Below are 7,093 nucleotides of genomic sequence, written 5' to 3'. Positions count from 1 at the left end.
TTAAAAAAAAAAAAAAAAAAAAGAAGGCATTAGGCAGATCAATAGCTGCAGACCAACTACCAGAAGATGTACTAATTCGCTGAAGCTATGAAACCACATCAGGAATAGCAGCTGCAATTGGAGTCACCACCTGATTAAGTTTACAATAATCTACTCTCAATCTCCAAGACTCATTTGCTTTTTGCACAGGCCAAATAGGTGAATTAAATGGGGATTTGGTGGGAATCACCACCCCTGCATCCTTCAAGTCCTTGATGGTGGCAGTAAGCTCTGCAACCCCTCCAAGGATGTGGTATTGCTTTTGATTTACTATTTTTGTAGGTAGAGGCAGTTCTAATGGCTTCCACTCGGCTTTTCCTACCAGAATAGCCCTTACTCCACAATGTGGGAATTCTGCCAATTGCTCAGAATATCTATTCCAATTATGCATTCTGGAACTGGGGAGATCACTACTGGATGGGCTCAGGGACCCACTGGACACACTGTGAGATGAACCTTAGCTAAGACTCCATCAATAACTTGACCTCCATATGCTCCCACTCTGACTGCTGGGCCACAATGTTGCTTTTGGTCTCCTGGAATTAGTGTCAATTCAGAGCCAGTGTCCAGTAATCCCTGAAAAGTCTGATTATTTCATTTTCCCCAATGAACAGTCACTCTCATAAAAGTCCTCATATCCCTTTGGGGAAGGCTGGGAGAAAGAATGACATTGTAAATTTTTAGCAATGTGGTGGGGTCTTTCCTACAGGGAACCCAGCCTCCCCTTCATTCAAGGGGTTGTGGGTCTGTAAACTGACTCAAGTCAAGGAGTTGATTGAGAGGCCATGACTCTGTATTCTGGAGATTCAATCTAGGCTGCTGTTCATGTGACCTAGAATTCTTCTGTCTATACAGATCAAGTAAATATTTTGTAGGTTTGCTATGTATTTCACTACTAGAAACACCATGTGCAAGTAGCCAATGCCATAATTCCACACAAGTCAGACTGTTCTGATTACTGTTCTGACTCTGCTGTCCTTTATGGTAACCATGCCCACCTTGCCTTTGTCCGTAACTGCTGCCACTTGGCCCCTACTACCACAGGGTCCAGTCAGCTTCATCATCGTTAAGTGTCTTAGTTCAATTAGGGGAGTTCCTACTTCAAGTTAGGTTTACATAAAATAGCTATCACAGCAGTCTTCAGGGATGCTGTATCTCCCTTCACAAATTTATTCCTCACCATACTGGTAAAAGGTGTATCTTCTGGACTCTCCATTTCTGGCTCTAGGGTCTAATCTGATAAATTCATTCTAACAGGCCAATTTCCCTTAGCCTCTGGATACCTTCTTCTACATTATACTAAGGCAGGTCTGGTACTTCAACTTGATTTAAGGTATGTCACCATATAATCCATGCTTCAGTAAGTCAACCAAATCAATATTAGATCCTTTCTTAACCTCTCAAGCTGGAACACTGAATGAAGAATCCGTACTTAGTGGGCCTAAATAAATAAACTCAAACTGATCCAATGTTACATTCCTTGCACCATTATCCCACACCTTCAGTAGCCATTCCAATACATATTCTCCAGGTTTCTGTCAGTATATGCTAGCAAAATCAAGTAGGTCTTTTTGGGTGTAGCATACCACCTCCTCAGTCACACTTTGTATTTCACCTTTTGGGGCTCGCTTGGACTTAACTTTAGTTATAGGTCTAGTAGCAACAATGGGTGGTTGGGGAAGTTCCTCAGAATGTTCAGCAATGTCTTCCATGGCCTCTGCCTCAGGCAATGACCCACCAGGAATGGTTGGGTTATTCCCATCAAACTGAGGTGGAGGGGATAATGATTTTACAGTAATCCTTTCAGATGGCAGGGATTCCATAGAATTTAGAGGCTCCATATCCTGATCTTCCTGACTATCTGCTCATATGTCCCCATTCCAGGTTTCAGGATCCCATTTTTTTTTTCCCAATCATTGCCCTCACTTTAACTTCAGACACCATTCTGGGTTGGCAATTTAATTGGTGTTGTAATTCAGTCACCCTTACAATAAGACTCTGGGTTTGGTTTTTTGCAATATCAGCTCTGTTATGAGAAGAAATAAGGCTTTCTTTCAGAGCACAACTGGAAATATTGAAGTCTTTATATGGCACATAAGCTGTGACTCAGCAGCCCTGAGCTCATCTCACTCTTTCACCATTTTGTCTACCATAAGTAGGACCAACCAACCAGCTTCCTTATACTCCTCATGCTGATAAAATTGCAGAAACATATCAAATATGCAATCACCTAGAGCCTCACTTCTCAAAAGTGGTGTTATTTTGCATAATGTTGCTACCTCATGCCATGGATTAGCAGGGCCCTCTTTACTAATGGAAGCAGGGTCACCAGTGCCTTTAGGATTAATCAAATTGGACAACCAAAACAGAATTGGTGAGTGCCTAAAGCACTTGAATGCTAACCAGAAGGCTGGTAGTTCAAATCCACCAGCCACTCCTTGGAAGGAAGGTTGGGCAATCTACTTCCATAGTGATACTGTCCCCAGCATCCCAAGGAGGGGTCACTATGAGTCGGGTCCAACTCAACGGCTCATAACAACAACAACAACAACAAATCCTTATGATATTGTCTCTCTAGAACCACTCCCAGTACCAAATGTGTTAGGCTGGGTTCTCTAGAGAAGTAAAACGAGCAAAGCTTATATATACATATAGAGAAAGAGAAATTTAACTTAGGAAAATGGTTCACACACTTATAGAAGCTGGCAAGTCCAAAGTTCTTGGATCAAACATCAAGCTGGAGGCTTTTCCCAACTCACACAGCTGCAGGAGCTGAGGAGCTCAAGGTCGGAAGGCAGTATACCATCTGTTCACTCCAATGAATGATGAATCCAAGATCTCCAGGCCGAATGGTGGATTGTTTGCTCACAGACAGTTGTAGGCAGCAAAACAGGATCCTGATCCACAGAAAAGTGTCTCTTTTCCCAGGATGTCCATAAATATGTTGGAAGCAGGCCACACACCTAGGAAAACTCCCTTTCAACCAATTGGCTGCTCAAAACATATAAATATGATCCCATCATGGGAATAACACACATCACAATTGCTTAAACCACACAGACTTGTGCTCCAGCCAAGTTGACACACAGCTCCAATGATAACAACTATCAAGGAAGAGTCATTGACTAAAAGAGTGTAAATTGGCTGTTCTATAGCAGGCATTATCCATATTTTCCAACTACTGATGAGTCTTCTTTGTTTCCAACTTTCACATTTCAATTCCTAGCCATTATAAATACATCTTGATTGAATGTTTTAATTTTAGATTGCAGAAGTTGGTAAAACTCTTCAATTCTTCACCATGGCTTTAGTGGTAGGTGGATAAATTTGAATAACGTAGTATTAACTGGTCTTACTTGTAGGTGTATGGATATTATCCTATTACTGACAGCATTGTATTTCAGGACAGATCTTGACGTATTCTTTTTGACAATGAATGTAACACCATTCCTTTTCAATTTGTCATTCCCAGCATAGTAGACCATATGATCAACTGATTCAAAATGACCAGGACCAGTCCATTTCAGCTCACTAATATTGGAAACCCAAGGAGGAGTTGCTGAGTCGGGTCTGACTGGATGGCACATAACAACAACAATACCTAGGATATCAATCTTTATGTGTTCCATTTCATTTTTGACAACTTCAAATCAACCTAGATTGATACTTTGTACATCCCACATTACAATTATTAGTGAATGTTTGCAGCTGGTTCTCCCGAGTTTGAGTCATATCTCATCAGTAAATGAAGGTCCCAAAAACTTTACTCCATCCACATCATTAAAGTAGACTCTACTTTTAGGGGGGCAGCTCTTCCCCAGTCATATTTTGAGTGTCTTCAAATCTAAGAGGCTCATCTTCTGGCACCATATTAGCCTCCAGCCTGACAACAAACAAGTACAACAAACTGAAAGATGAGTCTATCACATTGAAGACTAAGGTGCACCCTGCCCAAGCCATGGTATTTTCAATCATTTCATATGCATGTGAAAGCTGAACAATGAATAAGGAAGACTGAAGAGGAGCTGAGGCCTTGAAATGTGGTGTTGGCAAAGAATAGTGAAAATACCATGGACTGCCAGAATAATGAACAAAGCTGCCTTGGAATAAGTACAGCTGGAATGCTCCCTGGAAGCAAGAAATATGAGATTTTGTCTCACTTCTTTGGTCATGTTGTCAGAAAGAACCATTCCTTGGAGAAGTATATCATACTTGGTAGATGGTCACCAAAAATAGGGGAAGATACTCAATGATATGGGTTGACACAGTGGCTGCAATGATGGGTTCAAGAATGGCCAGGATTGTGAGAATGATGCAGGACCAGACAATGTTTTGTTCTATTTTACATAGGGTCACTATGAGTTGGAGCCAACTCAATGGAACCTAACAAAAACAACAAGCATGGCGTCTATAGTTTCTGGAATTTGTTTAGTCTGTGTGGGGGAAAAGAAGAAAGAAAGAAAAATTTAAGGTTGCAAATGGTGTTAGACAAGGTGGCTCTGTTAACAACATACTAATAATCATAGGGTCGCTATGAGTCAGAATTGACTTGATGGCAGTGGGTTGGTTTTTTTTTTTTTCTTTTTTTTTCGGGGGGGAGTGTTAATAATCTAGCAGATGCTATATCTTCTCTCTCTACTGAAGTAACACAGGTAAAAAAAAAGATGACACTACAAAACAGATCAGCTATTGATTATTGACTTGCTTCCTAAGAAGGAGTTTGTACTTTGATAAAAGGAAATTGTATATATATTAATGACATCCAGGCAGAGGTATACTGGGATACAGTTTTGGCTGAAGTTCATGCTAGAGATGCAGTCAGTACATGTTGCAGATTCTCCACTTGCATCTTCCTGGGATTTATTTTCAGGGTTATGAAGTTTGGGCTCATCGGTCAGACAATCCTTTCAAACCATTGGCTTATGTATTATCCTCATTTTTATCCTTTATTTTATTATCAATCTACTAAGCTTCTTGGCATTTGGGGTCTTAAAAAGCTTTCAAGTGGATATTTAAGGTACAGCAAAGGGTCTCCATCTGATAGAAAGAACAATGAAGAAAAGAAACCAAAAAACCAACAAAAATAACATGCTTCAAAAAAGGGAACTCCATAGATCCCAGTACCTATGAGATCTAAAGAACCTAAACTGGTGCCCAGCCAATGCTTAGCAATCAAGGATTCTAACTGAATCATAATCAGAAGAGAGGATATTGTAAAATAAAATTTATATTAAAAATTCAGTATTTTTCATTAAAAAAAAAAAAAACAGTTTTGCTGGTCTGACAAAGCCTGGTTAAACCCCTGATACTATGGCCCCCTACTTACCCTTATGGTCTGGAACTGAACTCACCCCTCTGGTTTCCAGCCAAACAATAGACAGATATATGGGGTGAACATTTACATCAGGTAGATACATTCATTGGAGGAATCAATCATGGAAGAACAGAAGGGCAGTGTTAGCACAGGAAGATAGCTTGGGGGGCAGAAGTGCACAGGAGGGAAAGACACAGGGAAGAGGTTACAATAGGGAGGAAGTGAGAAGAGAACTGTTATACTGTGGAGAATTGCAGTCAATATCATGAAAGAAAATATGTATGAACTGCTGTATGGAAAATGAATTTGTTACGTAAACTTTCACCCAAATAATAAAGAAAGTTAAAATGATTTTAAAAAGAAAGAAAAATCAATATTTTACCTTTCCTTCATGCCTGGGCATGTCCTTCTTACACAAAGAACTTAACTGGGCATGGCCTTAATGAATGACTGAAAATAAGCAATACTGTAATCTTTTTAACCTGCAATTATGTATGTATCCCAAACATGGTCCTTTCCCTGCTTCTGTAGTTCCATCTGCGACAGCAATGAATTGACATGCCACGAATGATAATCTTGTAATGATTCTCTTTGTTATCTATTGTATATGATGAAAACAATGACTGACAAGAGAAAGAGAGTGACAGATTGGATAAGAAAAGAAGACCCATTGGTGTGCTGCCTACAAGAGGCCCACCTTAGAAACAAAGATAAAAATAAATTAAAAAACATAGGGTAAAAAATATATATATCAAGTTAATGGCAACTAAAAAAGAGCAGAGTGGCAATATTAATTTCTGATAAAATAGACTTCAAGGTGAAAACCAGCATAAGGGACAAAGAAGAGCACTATATGGTGTTAAGAGAGTCAATTGACCAAGAGGACATTATCATAATAAATATCTATGCACCCAACAAGGGAGCTCCAAAATACAAAATTTGAAAGGGAAAATAGACAACTCTACAATAGAGACTTTAACATACCACTTTCAAGAAAGGTCAGGACAATTTGAAAAAACTCAACAAAGATCAGAAGAACTCAAGAACACAATCAACCAACCTGACCTCATAGATATATACAGAGCACTCCATCAGACAAAAGCACAATATGCATTCTTCTCCAGTGCACATTGATCATTCTACAGAATAGACCATAAAACAAGCTTCAATAAATTTAAAAACATTGAAATACTGCTAAATATCTTCTCAGATCACAATGCTATAAAATTAGAAATCAACAATAGGAAGACCAAGGGAAAAAGATCAAATATGTAGAAACTGAATAATATATTGCTCAAAAACTAAAAAACTACTGGGCAACAGAAGAAATAAAGTGTGTGTGTGTGTGGGGGGGAACTCCTAGAAACAAATGAGAATGAAAATATAACTCACCAAGATCTTTGGGACACAGCAAAAGCAGTACTCAGAGATCAATTTACAGCAATAAATGATGCACACATCAAAAAAGGTCAAAATAAACACTAATTCAACAACTCCAACAGTTAGAAAAAGAGCAGCAAAAGAAGCCTCCAGTATCCAGAGGTAAAGAAATAATAAAGATCAGAGCAGAAATAAATGAATTACAAATCAAAAAACAACAGGGAAAATCAACAAGACAAGAAGCTGGTTCTTCAAAAAGATTAACAAAATTGACAAACCACTGGCAAATTTAACAAAGGAAAAGAAAGAGAAGATGCAAATAATAAGAATAATAAATGAAAAGGGTGATATCACAACAGA

Source organism: Orycteropus afer, unplaced genomic scaffold, assembly GCF_000298275.1.
Source record: "Orycteropus afer afer isolate SDZICR_OR568_19922 unplaced genomic scaffold, OryAfe1.0 scaffold00121, whole genome shotgun sequence".
NCBI classification, from domain to species: Eukaryota; Metazoa; Chordata; class Mammalia; order Tubulidentata; family Orycteropodidae; genus Orycteropus; species Orycteropus afer.
This window is presented reverse-complemented; position numbering follows the sequence as displayed.